The sequence below is a fragment of the Phlebotomus argentipes genome, unplaced genomic scaffold, assembly GCF_947086385.1.
Source record: "Phlebotomus argentipes unplaced genomic scaffold, Phlebotomus argentipes genome assembly scaffold_4, whole genome shotgun sequence".
Classification (NCBI taxonomy): domain Eukaryota; kingdom Metazoa; phylum Arthropoda; class Insecta; order Diptera; family Psychodidae; genus Phlebotomus; species Phlebotomus argentipes.
Window position 1 is genome coordinate 6991974 of NW_026776174.1, and position 17002 is coordinate 7008975.

The following is a 17002-nucleotide window of genomic DNA, read 5'->3' on the forward strand; positions in this document are numbered from 1 at the left end:
CCGTAATTGAGGTGCAAAGAGAGCGAGACAGAGAGAGCGGAAAAAAGGAAAATTGCAATTCCTGTTATTATTTTAATTTCATCCTCAAACAAAAAGAAATGCACACAAGATTACGCACACCGGTAAAACAGCCTCTTAATCATCTTCTTGCATGATGTGCACTTTGCAGCGCATTTTCCTGCAGATTTTCATAAAATTCTCCAACATCCCAGCGAACAAATTGACCGAAAAATCAGCATGTTTTCAGCTGATTTACTGCTGAGTCAAAGAAATTGAACAGTCACAAATATTAGCAGATAAAAGCACTTTTCTCAGCACATTCAATAAGCATCCCTTAAAACTACATCTTAGAGCGAATACAGACTTGCGGGTGATCCGACTGACAGCTGGTTGAGCCATAAAACGCAACTGATCCCTCGATATATCGAAGGTTCAACCGATATTTATAGACTTCTCGACGGCAGCACGCTCAGGCAAAAATTCGCCAAATCATTTGACAGCTCAAAACGGACAAAATGGATCTCTTGCGTATGATTTCGTGAGCAAATCTTACATTTTCGCAATTTTATTGTAAAATTTCACGCTTTTTGATAAAATAAACAAATCAATTGACAGCTGACGAAGCAAAATTGTCGCTAGTGTTGACAAAGAAGAATAATCCCTGAGTGTGTTTAGCGCCAGATCAACCACAAATTAGGACTGACCTTTACACACAGGGATGATCCCAGTTCCCGAAGATTCGAGAGTAACCTGCAAGTCTGTTATTGCTCTCCCAATTCTTTGAGTTACTTAAAGAAACATGTTGATTGTCATAAATTTCTTAACTCTCTTTGTATCATTTTCTCAGGTGTTGTGTTAGCGAACTATAATATTCGATTGTCATACATTTTATCATTGTGCGACATCTATGATCTTGATTGCTGTACGAATACTTTTATTACTCACCGCTACGATCGCAAGTAATTGTCTCACTTTGATCTAAAACAAGCGCTTTTGCAAGCAGATCTTTGAGCACGGTGAAAATCTCAGCAAAGTGTGTTCGCTGGGAAATTGAATATCAATTGTCGTTTTGGTGTGAGACTCGAGAGTCATCAAGATCGCATGGATGAAAAGTGATTTTCAGTATGTCGTAAAGTAAACAATGGCAGTGATCGTAAAATATGAAATGGTTTTTTGAAAAACTGATCGTGATCATTTATTAAGTGGTAGAAGCGAAATGCCGCAGTGGAAATATCGCAAGTTCACGACTTTTGGATGATTGTTTATCAAGTGTCAGTGATTTGGGGACTAAAAAAAAATACGAATTTCCTGTTTCTCATAACCATCTCGACGACAAAAATCAGTTTTATTCAGCATATTTGGGGCTTATCGTGGAAAAATTATGCTTTGAATGAGAGATTATGAATTTTTCTATGGAAAAACATCCATTTCTCAATGGGGAGAAAATAACATCTTATCACTATCGTGGAGCTTCTGGAATATATAGTACAGCGGAGAGAGAGAGGGAATGACTTTATTATGATGCAGATAAGCCCTTTTTTTCCTTCTTCTCTAAACTTATAACAATTTATTGTTGAATCACGAATGAAGTTGTGAAGACGCTCAGCACTGATATTGGTGGCTTTTATTAATGAATGAATGATATTTCTGCAAATTATTCTCCCCCATTGAAACTTGTTGAAGCATTCCTGAAGAGGCGTTGGGTGTTTTTGCCGGAAAAAAAGGAGTAACATTGAAGTACATCCACACCATATGTTCCCGATAAACTTCTCTGCCAATGATCGATTGCTTCTTTCCGCTTTATTAATTCTCTCTAGAGGTAAATTCAATTCCACGATATTTCCAGATTGTTTCTGGGGATTCACCAGACATTCTTCTATTCCCATTTTGTTCAGCCTCTCATTGGCTTCATTATATCACTCGCTGGTCTTCTTTCTTCTCCAATTGTACTGTAAATTCCACACACTGTGAATATCTGGGAAGACCGCAATTCTTGAGTGTCTTTTTTTCTTCGTTTCTAGCGAGGATTTTAAACTCTGTCGCGAGCGATCATAATTAACCATATTCAACTTATTGCTGTGCACCTTGAGAAGTTCATTGTCCAGATTTGACATTCTCTCAAGTGGTAAAAGGGACAAATTGAGAGGCTAAAGAAGCGCCTCTTTGAGATAAGATTTCATCACATAGCGATTATCATAATTTTCTCACCAGTTGAGAGCTTGTGATAAAGCTCTTGATTGCATATCGATTGTCTCTCGCAATACTCACGACTATGAAAATATCTTGAGCAATTGAATGAATCAAAGTTAATGGGTTTTGCCTCGATCATTCCACAAATTCCATCAGTCGATCGGGCCCAAGAATCGAGGGAGTTGGAAGACGAGAGCGAGCGAAATATGAGGCAAATTTGCAAGATCTCAAGTGTTTCTCAATATGAAATATAAAGATTTTATATTTCGACGGGTGAATCGTGAACGATGAAAAGTCAAAATTGCCATTTAAGTTTGCCTAATTCATCGCAAAACCCTAAGAACATCGTTGAAACTAATATTAAAGTGCTAAAATTAGTCTGTAAAATTTATTTTCGAAAATTTCCGTTGATTTCATCGATATTTTTTGGAATTTTTAACTCAAATATTACAAGTTAATCAATAAACTGAAAATATTAGTTTCCAAAGTCGATTTTTAATACTCTTCGAGATCATTTTATTCAAACATGCTCTGAAAAATCAAATTTTTCACAAAGTATTGAAGTGAAAAATTAAAAGATATATGAAAAATATTATATTTATTCAGAATCTAAGAAGATTTTAGGGTAATCTTGAATAAATTTATGTTTTCAAATAAATTTAAAAATAAAATACAAATTTCGTAATTTTTCCGTAGTAGAACAGATGAAGATCTTTTCAGAAATACATGAAAACTCGCCTCTTGATAGTTTTCGATTCACCCGTCGATTTGTCTGACGCGAAATCGGGGACAGAATTGTGATTTTTGGGGAATTTTCTCGGCAAACTTTCTTGTCTCTTTCGCTGCATGTGTAAAAAGTTGAACAATTGATGGGTTAGAGATTGGAGCGCCGAAAGGTGGTCGCCGGTCATTTACCATTGAAATTTCCTCATTATAAAATGAAATTCCGCGATTGTGTGGCGCGCATGTGTGCGGAGTGGAAGTGTTTTATTGGAATGATCGCGCTGTCGGTGGGTCAGGAGGAGCGGCGCCGCGAGGGGGCCAGCGGATGCGGGAGAGAGAGAGAGAGGGAGAGCGCGAGAGATTTCAATCAGCTGGACATGAGAGCGCGGCTCTCCTGGAAAGCCGCGCACTCTTTGGAGACGGGAAAAGTATGAATGAAGCTGCCGCGGCGATCGTGTCGGCTCGTCGCGGCAGAGCGAGAGCGCCGTGCCGACGGCGGGGCGCAGCGGCCGCGCGAGTGCGAGCAGGAGGGCCGCAGATGATGTCAGCCACGACGAGAGGCCGATGGCGTTAGACGAGCGATCGCGAGTGTATTTGTGGCATTCCAATGTTCCGACGGACAGCGAAATCAAGCGCGATCCGTCTTTGCGGGTTCAGTTATCGAGAAATTCCACAGTCACAATCTTCCAGAAATTCTACACTGTGGCCTCTCTCTCTGATCCGCAACCACATCTCTGGGCTGCTCGTGGAGAGAATCTCGGCATTTTGTGTGTCCAAAGTGTTTCTTCATCTCACTCAGTGTGCAGTGTGTGCTCTAGAATGTCCAGAAGCGACACTCTTATTTCCCCACCAACTCAGGCCCAGCAGATCTCTCAGTGTGGAAATCTCCTCAAGAGGTGCCAATTCCACGTCCTTGTCCGCAGGACAGATCATCAGCGATGGGGGGAAGAGGGGAAAGAAACCGGATGGGAAACTCCCGTGTCTCGCGGGGAGAGATTGTGTGGCGATCAGTGCATTTGAGGTGAGACCTTCTCTCACATCTCGTGATTACGTGTCAGTGGCTGTAAAAAAGCTTTGAGCTCAAAAAAGTCTCCTCCTATTTTTGCAGTTCTTTCCTCTCGCAAAATTTCACTTCTCGTGTCAAATTTCATTTGGGCCGAAAGTGGTTTTCATCGCCTTTGCGGGTGAATTTTCCGCAGGTTAACTCGGAAGGGCGTTCCAGAGTGTCGTCGACGAGGGTGAGAAAAGGCGATCATTTTGTCCCATTTTTCCCCTCCCCCCGCAAAATGTGAAAATATCACGACATCGAGTGAGGATGTGAAGAAGCGCGACGTGAGGAGAGCAAATCGTTACGAAAAGTGTGAAATTTTTCAATTAGTACATTAATATTGATTGGTGGAATGTGAAATAGGCAATTGATGATGTCGCAACTCGTGTGACCTCCAGTGACAGTTGGAATAGTTTAAATCTTGCAGCGCTGTGAGTGTGTTTGTGTGTGAATTTCTGATCCTACATTGAGGCTCTCTCGTCCGTCACACTTTGCCTTTTCAGCAAGTCTCTCTCTCTCTCAGGGAAAGAAAATCCAGTGCGAATTCCTCGCCAAAGTGTGTCTCTGATAGATTGTGTCCGCACTGTTATACGGCTGTGTGTCGAGGATGTTGTGGGGATTTAAAATTTAAATCCCCTTCTGCCCTCCGTATTTTCTCCCATGACTTTCGCGCACTCCCACGGAAGAAGACAGAGTTCACACAGCCCCAGAAAAATGGTTTTCTCTCGCGAGAGTAAGAGAGCCTCAATATCGCAAACAGTCAAATATTTGTCGAAGATGATGGAATGAGAGAGAAAAAACAAATTAGCGGAAGAGAAGAAGATAGAGAATGAGGCATTTTCGGGTCATTTGATGCCCACTATCGTCAAGCTCAAACAATTCTATTAATAAAAATATCACTGGTAGAGAGATACTCTCTTTTCTTGTAGCTCGTTTCACATTTGCCTTAGACTACTTTGCACCAAGGGGGAGACAATACAGTCAGAATTGATGTACACATCAGATGAAGTCCTTAAGAAGTTGAAGTGTTCAAAAACTTGCAGTATTTCTTTCCTGTGCGCTTCTTTTACTGACAAATCAGCCCGAATCCTTTGGATTTCCATCGATTTTCACACAGAAACAAACATAAAAATCTTTTTCTAGGTTATATAACAATTTACGGACTAGATTTAGTAAATAATTCCCAAATTATCGCTACTTATTAGCAGAATTAAGCATATACATCGAATAAACATTGGTATTCTGATCCTTTAATGCAAAGAAACACTACAAATTGTATTGAACTCAAACATAACCTCGAAAAGAGTAATGCAGACCACAAGAGTAATCTGGACAATTTTGACTCTGAATCGGCAATTTTTAGTCCATTGGCAAATCAAAACCAGATGATTTTGTGATCAAGAAAGCTTCCAAACGGAGTTTTTAGAGCTCTTTTAGTGATATTTTGAGATTATGATTGGAAAAGTTGTTCAGAAAAGCGTTTTAAAATGGATTTTTTGTCGAAATATCGCATGAAAACTTAATGTTTTAAAAGTGTCAGGCAATTTTGGAAGTGTTTGGAAGTGGTGTACAGATTTGAGGGCATATAATCTTCCCCTTGCTTTGCGCACGACCAAAGCGCCAAAACACGTGGTGGAAAATGTCTTGGGGCTGCTCTTCAGCGCGTCTATTCCAATAAATTCGGGACACGAGATGATGAATTGAGGAGAGAATGGAAATGAGACACTTTTCTGCACAGACAGAATAGCACAATTTCAGAATTGGAATTGGAATGTGTGTAAAAATTGAGTGACGAGGAAGTGAAAAGCGCCCATTTCAATAACTAATTAAATTTAATTAGAAATTAATGTGGTGGCGGCAAAATAGAAGGGATGGGAGTAGAAGACAAAATAATCACAGTGTGTGGATCTCGGTGAAATCCCATCGCGCGGAGTCAATTATGACAGTGTGTCTTGTTGTATTCCCGAGAGACTTTTCTCGCTCCTCCTCCTCCTCTTTGCCTCTCTCACTCTGTGTGGCTTCTTTTCGAAACAGAAGAAGCAGAAAAAAATAAAAATAATAATAAATAATAATATAATATGTAGAGCTGTGTGTAATTTATGAATGAAAAGTTCATTGAACTGGAGAGTGAGAAAGATATTCAGCGAGCCAACTTAAATTGCGTGTCTCTCACTCGGGCGCACTTTGTGTGGGTATATTTCTGACTTTTTCTCCGTGCGACAGACGCTCTTGTGAATGATGATGTTGGAGGAAGACGAAAAAACTCGTCCATTTGGACTTTTACCCATTTTATTTGATGTTTCTGCCTCCTCTCTCTGTGGTGGTTTGTCCTATTTGTCGGGCTGATTATTGTTATTGCCCGCGCTGCACGCGGGCAAGAAGGGGGAGGAGAGTGAGTGGGAACGGACGCACGGCCGCGAGTCTGGCGTGGAAGTGGCTATACTTCCCGGAATTGTTTTTTAGACTTGCCACAGAGAGCCAATCCGCGGGTCTCTTGTCCGTTCAAAGACCCACAAAAATGATCGAGTGAAGGGAGGAAGACGTGGAGGAGAGAGAGATTTCTAAAAGCCACTGGCTTTTTTCTGGCTCACAACCTCTCAATTACCACCTCATGTTTTGGGTCCGGGGCGTTTGTGCCGAAAAATTCGCACACGCTTCGGCGGATGTGGAGAGAAAAAGAGAGTTTTTTGGAAGTGTGGAAGAAGAAAAAACGTCTCTATGAATTTCATTGATTGGCGCGCGAGCTTCTTGTGCAGCTCGCGCGCGTTCCTCTATTTAGGTGGCCTGAGAAATGCCAGAGATTCTTTTGCCGAGACCGGTTTTCGATTTGGTTTTACTTATTTTAAAATACAGTGAGATCATTTTGAAAGCTGATTTCGAGCAAAATTGCACAGCGCGCACATGAAAATTCCGAAGGCGCACCAGAGAGTTCGATATATATTTGGTGGTATTTAGGACAAGTTGACAGTGAGTTTCACCGCGATGGCAGCACGCTGTGCTAAAGTCGATTCCTGAGCCGAGACACGCAGGCAGAGCTTTTCGCCACAACGGGTGAATGTCCAGACTAGAGAGGAATTTGAAGAATGAGAATTGAAAGAGCATTTTTTTTTCTCCAAACATTTGTAGTATATTTTTTGTAGTATTTTTTTTCCTTGAGATACAAATTACAGTACATTTATTCATTTGTTTTTTTTTTAATATTCTTGAAATATACTTTAATGGCTAGCAAATAATATATCATACGGGAAGTCAGAAAGTGTGAACTTCCTTGAGGTAGAGAAACAGAAAAAAAGTACAATTTCTTTGGAAGAATTAACATAAATACACATTCTTGGAAACTATCTTACTCATCTTTTTTATTTATTTTTGATTTCTTTCAGAAAATATTTTGATTATTCTCTCAATTTTTGTGAAATTCACTGAAAAATAGCACCCGACAGTGAATTTCAAATTTTTTGTGTCTTTTCCAGCATTTCTCTTAGCTTTTTTTCCATCAACAGAAAGATAATGGCATTATAATACTTATAATTCAATCAGTTTGAAATTTGTACGCACTAATATTGTTTATCAGTTAAGTTATCTTTGAGGTAGATCTGTCATTTTGTTGTGGCTTAATTGTTATTAAGAAAGAAAATGAAAAAACAATTCCTTTTCACAGTTTATATACAAATTGTTGAATATTTTCTTTTTCTTATTTATTTTGTAAAGAGACACTATCAATTGCATTATATCAATATTTAAATGGTAACTATGGCAATCTTGAGGTATTTCTTCCATTTTTTGGCGATTATTTTAAATTTTTGAAGACTATTTTTGACTATTTTTCAATTAAAAAAAAAATCAATACAATTTCACTCTGCTTCAAATGAAAACAATACTTAAAGTCACTTTAGATTTCCATTAGAAAAAAAGATTGGGTTATTTATTGAGGGGGGAGAAAAAAAGCAGTAAAATTGGCCAATCAGTGTAGGAATTTTCTTTGTTTTTAATAATATGTTTAGTCATTTTTTTCTTATCTTTTAAATATTTTTTTCCATACCGAATACATTTATTCCATTACATCTAATTTTTTTTTATCTTTTTAAGTTACTTTTCCACTAACTGCTAATTTTGATTTTGTGCCTCCGATATTTTTTTTCTTCTTCTTAATTTCATTTTTACTCTCTTACTACATTTTTTTTATAATAAGTAATGTCAAAATACAATATATTTTGTGGTTTATCATATTGTTTTTTCTTTTCATCTTCCTCTCTTATGTTTCATTCAAAAAAGTTTCAATTTTTGTTTGACAATAAATATAATAATTTTATCTCCTGCTTCTTAACAAATATTTCTTCTTTTTTTCCTTTCAAAGTTACTCATTATTTTCACGTTAAGTTAAGATAAAAAGATCAAATAAATTGTTTGATTTTCGATTCTCACTTTACTTTCTCTACATTTATTATAGAAATAATTGTATATTTATTAGTAAGAGTTGTAAAAAAGTTGGGAAAAATATTTCACTTTCCTACTTTTTTTCTTCTTTCTTTCTTTTAAAAAGTAATCAACTGAAAAAGGTTCTCAACAATTTGATTTTGCGCTCATTAGACTAGAAGTTTCATATAATTATATATATATAAGTTCTGATTTCTTCCTCGATTTTCTTTCCCCGAATTGCATTTGCCCCATTAAACTCCTGAAAAAAATCTGCCAGAAATGTTCGCTGAGCATTTTGTAAGGAATAATAGAGACTCCATATATATGCTGGTATTGTTTTATATACTTGTGTAATCGGAAAATCCCCTATTTTCGATTCTTGTTTTTCACCCAAACGCCGACGATATGAGTGAAAGTACTCAAAAATCCAATCACACTAATGAGAAAATGTTTTTTTTTGTGTCTTCTCCCCCCACCCCACCCGATCACTGGGCCATGGCAGGAAAATTGGAAAATTCGTTTCGATCACTTGGTAATGATAAGATTAATGTTTGAAACAATTTTTTCACGTTACACATTTTCCTCTTGGCGCACTCGCGCGCTTGTTATCTCGCCGGGCGAAACGCGCGCGTTTTCTGGCCCTTTTCCACCATCGTCTCCCCCTCTCCACGGCCCACCTGCCCGTCATTTGCAGTGTAGAGAAGAAAAAAAAATTAATATAAAATAGAAAATCGATATATTTGATTTAGTGTGCAACGCAAGCACACGAAAAAAATGGTGTGATAAAACGCCCCAAATTCTCTCTGGCGCTCTCGAGCCCAGAAAAACAAAAATTGGGGCCTTCGGGAAATCACCTTCTGACGTGGATGTAGTAATTAAATTTTGTGATTTCCAATTCCTCACTCGCCACCCTCAGACTGATTGTCCACCACGCTGTACAATACGTGGCGTTCTCAGTCACTTCTAATGTCTTCCCACCCACCAAAAAAAAAGCCGCGGCTGATGAGGCGCGGAGAGAGCGAGAGTCGGGAACAGCAGCGCAACCCCTCCAATGTGGAATTACGTGTGTCATGTTGTGTTATCGGTGTCGTTTATCAAAACTTTAATTCAATATTTAATTAGAAATGTTGGAAATGGACAAATACACGTGAATATTTTACCCGCTGAATTTCTTTCTTGCAATTGTGCCCCATTTCACGGCTCCTTTTGTTGTTTGTTTTTTCACTTCGACAGGGACAAAAATTTGGGTGGTTCAGCGTGGGTGGAATTTATAATAAATGGACTGTCATGAGGGATTTGAACTCATCAAGATACACTCAGTGTGACTTGTTTCGCGCCAAGAGACTCTCTAATGCCAATGCAAGGGGAAGATAAAATTGTCTTGAATCTGTACACCACTTTAGAATGCATTTCTAAGATGTTTATGTTCTTCAAATGCTTAGTTTTCAGATTGATAGAACAGATTTGTGCCCAATTTCGTATTCGGAAAATGCTTAGAAGGGTTTTTACCAAATTGTTAGGCTATGAATCCGGGTTAAAATATAATTTTGAACTAATTTTCAATTATTTAAACCTGAAAAGAATTAAATACAGTGAATATCACAATATTTCTATTAAATAATGAGGTAAATTTGCCTCTTTTAAGCACAAACCGCGGAAAAGAGTAAGAAAAGAGTCATTTTTCAAGATTGAAATGAAATTTTTGAGGTTATGTTTGACTTTCAAGCTCTTTCTCAACCAATATGAAGTTATTTTGAACAAATATTCTCAATTTTGACGAGAAAATATGAAATATTCACAGGTTAAACTCAAATTTGATGATTTTGAGAGTTATTGGAGCGTCAGAATCGGTTTTAAATCAATCACATAATCTAGAAAAATGGATAAAATTGTTTTTTCTAAGCAAAATTGCTTAGAAAATGCCTCAATTTGTTGAAACAGAAGCTGTTTCAATTCCTAACACATCCTCAGAAGTCGTAAACCATTTTCACTTTGAACAATATTTTTAAGACTGCAGTTAAGTCAAATCCTACTTTACTTCTCTGTGTGTCACAGGCTAATCCTGCCATCAACTGACAAGGATTCATTTTACCCCCAACATATCAAAACTTGTCAAAACATTACCAAAGTACACTTTACTTCCTTACTTAAAATATAATTAATAATTTTTAAATTGTATTTCGGAGGAAAAAAGCTGCTTCAAATTCATTAAATAAAATTAGTTTGAAAAAAATGGGAAAAATTGTTGCTTTCGTGCGTCAATGAGAGTGAATTAATCTGTTAAAATCCCATTAGTGAAATGCTTGACACATGTCAGCTTCACTTTCCCTCGTGCACGCGTTCAATGTGCTCATTTACCCCATTTTTGAAATTTCTCCTCCATCCACTGAAATTTATTGTGCCCGTTTACTGCCACGGACACACCTGGAAAGGATTCACAATGAAAGGATTTGGCAAAATGTGTTGAAATTTTGGGCGGATTTGAAGACGAGACACGAAAATGCTGGCGCACTCGCACTTTTCGGGAAAAGTCTCTCAGCGAGGCGCCGTGTTCTACACGGGTTAAATTTAAGGGGTGATTTTATGGCTTGTACAGCATGAAAAAAGTGTAATTTAGTGTTAACTCTTTTTCCCTGGTTTACAAAATAAAGCCAAAAAAACGGAGAAACGAGGAAAAAATGCAGGCGATTTGGCACGTGAAGGGCAGCTGTGCCTCAAAATGGTCAAAGGGTTCATGATTTCGACCCTTGTGAAATTTTTGGGTGATTGAAACTCAAAATTTTATACATTTTTTGCTTTTCCAAAATATCACCCTAAGCATTTTGTATGTGACAATATATAAACTTGGGGTGAAAAATATCTCTGTTATTTGTGGTGTTTTGAACAAACTTTCTTTGTAAATCCATTCCCTCGTCATTCATCCCCTTTTGTCCTGTTCTTTTCCCATTTAATCCTTTTTCTCGATGGATTTTTCATGATTGTATATTGGAAATATTGCGCAGATGATTTTCAAAATCACTTTTGCCACTCTTAACTTTTGCCACATGAGAAAACAAGTGATGTAAATTTTGGAAAAATTGCGTAGTTTTCTCTGAATCTCTGAAGAATTTAATTAATGGCACTTGGAAGAAAATCTATTTTGCGTCAAATTTCAACACTGGAAAACTGTAGTGACACAAGATCACAATCTTCCTTTTCCAACGTCACTCACACACGAATTTCAACCCCATTCTTCTGGCTCTTCTGCTTCTGCACGAGCGCGCGAGCGAGATGGAAGAAATTCCATACAACAAATAATCAACCCTCATCCCTCAATCAATTCATTCCTCTTCTCTATACGCAATTCCGACGCACACAGAGCAACGCCAGCAACCCCAAAAGATATTCACACACATAAAGTGTAATAAAAACTATAAGAAAAATTTTCTTTCATTATATTTTTCGGGCATTTTTCCTCTCGCACTCTCTCTCCCACCACATTTTTCTGTTGGGGGTTTTCTAATATTGATTTTCAATAACGCACAAAACTCTCCACACATGAGGGGATTTTTTCCTCTCACTTTCGCCAGAGGGTGGCTTTGGGTGGAACATAAATTTATATACACAATATAGAGCGAGAGAGTGCTGAGGAAAATGCGGAACGGAAATATAGAGAAAAGCCACCCACGCTAGCAATAGGAAGTCTATTGCAAACTTTAAAAAATTAGCACAACAGAGCAATATTGGGGTGGGTGGAAAAGGCGGGGAAATGGGAAAAGTCTGTGCGTGAAAATTAAATTTTTGACGGGGTCGCACGAACAAAAGAAGTTCCACCAAAATTCCATCATATTTAACATTTAATCTATTGTTATGCTGAAAGAATACAATAATTTCCAGAGGGTTTGTAAGAAGTATGCATGCTTAGGCTTCGACGTCTTAAGGAAACTATCCAGAAGAGTGAAATTCATTTCAGCAACATTGCAGAAAAAGGCTTTCAAATATGTGTTTTTTCCATGTTAAATCGCCTCATGTGGAAAGTAATTTAATAAATGATAGATATATACTGTTCTGAAGTTTCCGTAGGGAAAAACAAGGCTATAACATATCTTTTGATATTGTCTTTCCCTTCTGGCGGGTGCAACTGACCAAGGGGGAGATAATACAGTCAGAAGTGGTGTACAACTTATCTGAATATTTAGGAAGCGAAAGTGTTCAGAAGCCTAAAATATTCATTACTTTATTCGCTTCACTTACGGATAAAATATCCAGATTCTTTGGATTTCTTTTGATTATTACATAGAAACAACAATAATAATCCTTTTCTAGGTTATGAAACGAATCAAGGACGAATTCTAGCACATTAATCGGCAGAATTAGGTATTTTCATGCAAAAAAATTCGCTATTCTGAATCTTTGATGTCAAGAAACACTGAAAAATGTATTTAAATCCAACATAACCTAAAAAATATTGATTTGGACTCGGAAATGTTTATTTAGAAAACTTTCTTGGCGATTTGAAGTCCATTGGCAAATCACAAGAGACGATTTTGTGATCTAAAAGGCTTTCAAGCGGGATCTTTTGGAGATTTCTTAGTGATATTTTGAGGTTATGGTGAGAAAACACCCCAAAAAATTGATTTTAAATGAATTCTTATAGAAATATCGGATGGAAACTTAATACAACATAATCTTTTCCTTTAATTGGACTCCTTTGGTGCCTAGAAATAGTGGAAATTGTGCTAAGATCGTACATAACCTCAAAAATAGTCATTTGGACTTGGAAAATGTTGCTTTTGTTAACTTTCTGGATCATTTTGACTCTGAATCTGATGATGTTGTGATCTAGAAAACTTCTAAACTAAGTCTTTTGAAGATCTCTCAGTGATATTTTGAGGTTATGGTGGGAAAAAACACTCAAAACAAGGTGTTCTAAGTGTTATCTTACAGAAAAATCGGATGAGAACTTGAGAGATTTGTTATAATTTGAGAATTAGTGTGGAAATTGTCTAAAAATTTCAATTATCGGAAGTGTTGTACAAGATTAAGGCCGTATTATCTCTCCCTTGCAACTGACTTATGTTTCATATTTTGAAGAGATCTCATGGATTTCCTAATTCTTTAATATCCGAGCGAGAGAATTCGGCCAAATTGTGCAAAAAGGGAGGAGAAAAGACGAGGGAATTGTTCGGGCACGAGACATCCTTTTGGGGTGTTCATCCCTGTGAGTGTGTTTCGGCAGAAAGAGGAGACGAAATGTAGGACATAAATCGCTAGTCGTCAAGCAGCCTTCAAGGCTGTGCCGCAGGATGAGAAAAGTCAGCTCTCATCGAAGGCACTCGGGTGTGAATGAAGTGAAGAAATTTCCTTCCAATCAACCCAAACTTCTCCACTTTTTCAGTTCCAATTCAATCGAAAAGCAATATTTCATCGATTGAATTTTCTCACAGTAATTTTCTCGCAGTTGTACCCTGAATGATTTCATTTTAATTGCCACCTCGGAGTTCAATTGGTATAGAAGCTCACGAATAGAAGCGAGAAAACTTGAAGTGCAGGCATGAGTTTTTGACACGTCCACGGGAAAAGTTTACATGTCATGAAAGAGGGACAAAAAGGGTAAATTCAAATGAATGGAAATATATGAGAATTAAGTGGCAAATATTTCTCACAATTGTATCACAAGCGACTTTTTCTTTATATGATTCTCAAAAGATATATTAAAAAATTGTCTAAATCCTCAAGTCAGGATAAATTTCCAACCACGTTCAGTCGATTGTATAAAATGCGTAAATGTCATGATTTCACCCATCATTGGGTGAAAGTAGAGAAATTGAGGCATGTCGTGAAAATTTCCTCAGTAATTTTCTACCACATTATTTCCAGTTGAAATTCACCCACAATTCCCGCCCCCAAATTCATGTTTCCCCATCACAGCGCCTCACACCCTCCACCCCCGCCAAGAATCGAGGGAACGCGGGCCGGAAAACGGGGTGAAAAGTCAAAGTGTGTTCCTCCCTTGAATTTTCATTGAATTCGTGTGTTTGGTAGCTATATTTAAACGATAATAATAATTTTATATACCGAATGCTTACATTCTAATCCGTGATTTAATGTGTAAAATATCGATTATGTTTTCAAGCACACACAAACAATACACAATTTCTACGCCGCGTGAGCGTCAGAAAAAGAGATGGAGTTCAAAATTTCGTGGCTTGTTTGTGTGGAAATGAAACAAAAAAAAAGGAAAAGAAAAGTAAAATAGACATAATATTGCGCTGCCTTTTGCTTGCATAAAAGCCCAACATTTCTGGCACATTTTCCACTCTTCTTGTTGTACATTTCGGTCATCATTTGGGGGGGGAGGAAAATGGAATCGGGGGAAATTCTATCGAGTGACATTTTATAGTTCGTTTGGATTTTTTTGCTTTTGATCTCTTTAATAATTTCACCATAAATTTTTTTTTGTAGTAAAATATTGTTTCTCTATTGTTCCAAAAATTCACTTATTTTCATCATTCAGAGTATATTGTAATTAGTTCTTAAATGCAAATTTTCTTTTATACGTTTTCTTTATGCCATAATGAGTGGCTTAGAGTTAAAATAAACTCTAAAGACCACAATTTTGATTTTTATGCTCATTTCAAAGGTACTTCTGATAGTTTTTATTCATCTGCCTTGCTTCTCTTCCTCTTCCTTTGCACTTTTGCATTACGCTACAGTTTCAATACGTTTCAATTACAATACAACTAGTAGGATTTTTCACTTTTGTCTCCACTTACACATTAGCAATTAGGGTTTTAGTTGTCACTTAAATAGAAACATCGAATCTCCCTGATGTGATTGTTGTAATTTTTATGGCTATTCTCTGTTCACCATTTCATCTATTTTCTATTAAACTTCCTTCTTTCTTCATTGATTAATATGAATTTCTTGAAAATACTCAAATATTTTTTACACAATCAAATGCTTAAATACTTTTTTCTTCTTTTTAGGTTTCCTCTTAATAACTTGCCTTCTCATTAAATCTATTTTCTAAAAATTTATAATATGTTTTTTTGATGTAGTTTTACGCCCAGAAATCATTTATTTTTTTCATCATATTTTACTGCACTTGCGAGACTCTTTTGAACTTGATTTTCTGCTTCTTCTTCTTCGTCTTCTTCTTATGAAAATGACACTTTTGTCTCTCTTCCAGCGGTTTTTTTTCTTCTTTCTATGCCAAAAATTCCCATTCGCACTTTGAAATTCTCCATGAAAAAATGGCAAATTTTGGGTGCACCCCAAAATAAGGGTTGCTTTTTGCTGCTTTCTCGTCAGTTTTGACATTGTAAATCGTGACTTTTGTTATTCGTGGTAGACAAGAAGTAGAGAGGAAAAAAGACATTTAATTTTATTCGTCCCTTGTTTCAGAAATTGGAAGCGAAGGTAAATTATTCAATCGATATTTGGGGGTTGAGGTTTTTTATTATTGTTATTTCGAAAGTTTTCTGTCGGTATGGAAAGTGGTGTTTTTTTTCCTCCTGTTTTTTCTGTTCTCTTCACTTTTGTGAGCTCGAAAATTAATCAGAAGCGCGTGATCGCGGTGGAATATTAAAGTATTTTTACGCGTTCGATTGAATATTTAATGAATTGTTTACTAATTAACACCCATCAATTATTTCTCACCACGGGGAAAGTGTGATAAATGTCTCGGGGAAGAAATTTATGTCTTCAATTTACCTCCTTGAAAAGTTTTAGTGAAAGAGAAATTTTTACTACTTTCAAACACTTCTTTTTTTGCATTTCTCCCTGTTTATTTTGAATTTTTTTTTGTATAGCAAAAAGCCACGAAAACGCCGATTCTTTTGCTTTGGCAAAAACACAATGGCAAATTTTTGTCCTCACAAGTGAAAAAAGGGAGAGAGAGAAATAAAAGAATAGCATTGAAATTCATTTCATTTTGCTCCAAGTGGGTTTCGACATGGAAATTTTATATTATTTATTGAAGGATATGTAAATGGGCAAAATGAAACTATATCGTATATGGTGGATTTTTCCTCCCTTATGCTTTCCTCCAGCATGTGAGTTGTAATAAATGCGAAAGAGAGGAACTATAACAATAGATTTTTGGGGTGAATATTTCAAAAAATATGAAAAATCAGCATAAAATCGCTGCCAACTGCCTTTTTCACTCGCACACACAATTTTACATGTTTTTCTAACAGACGCGCACTACAAATATATGAATATATGAAGAGAGGAAGCCTGAAAGTCTCTCTCTCCCCTCGAACAGAAATTTCACTATCCTTTTGCCAATTGTCATTGTTCCCTTTTAGAATATCGTAAAATCCATCTGAATTTAAATACAAACGTCTCTCTTCACAGTCCTCGTGGCGTCTTTGGGAGTTGAAGAAAAAAAAACTCACTAAAAATTAATTTTTCTTTGAAATTGCGGCGCCACGACGACCCACTTTAAACATCCCCACAACTTTATTGACACTCGTTTGCAATGAAAAAGCCCCAAAAAATCATAAATATATTTATTGCATCTCCAAAAATTCCTTATCAACATTAATCTAAAAATATATCTCAAAACGAAGAGAGGAGAAAATGTCTGTGGAAAATCAATAAATGTTCTTGTCAAATTTGAGGCACAAGAGACAGAGAAAA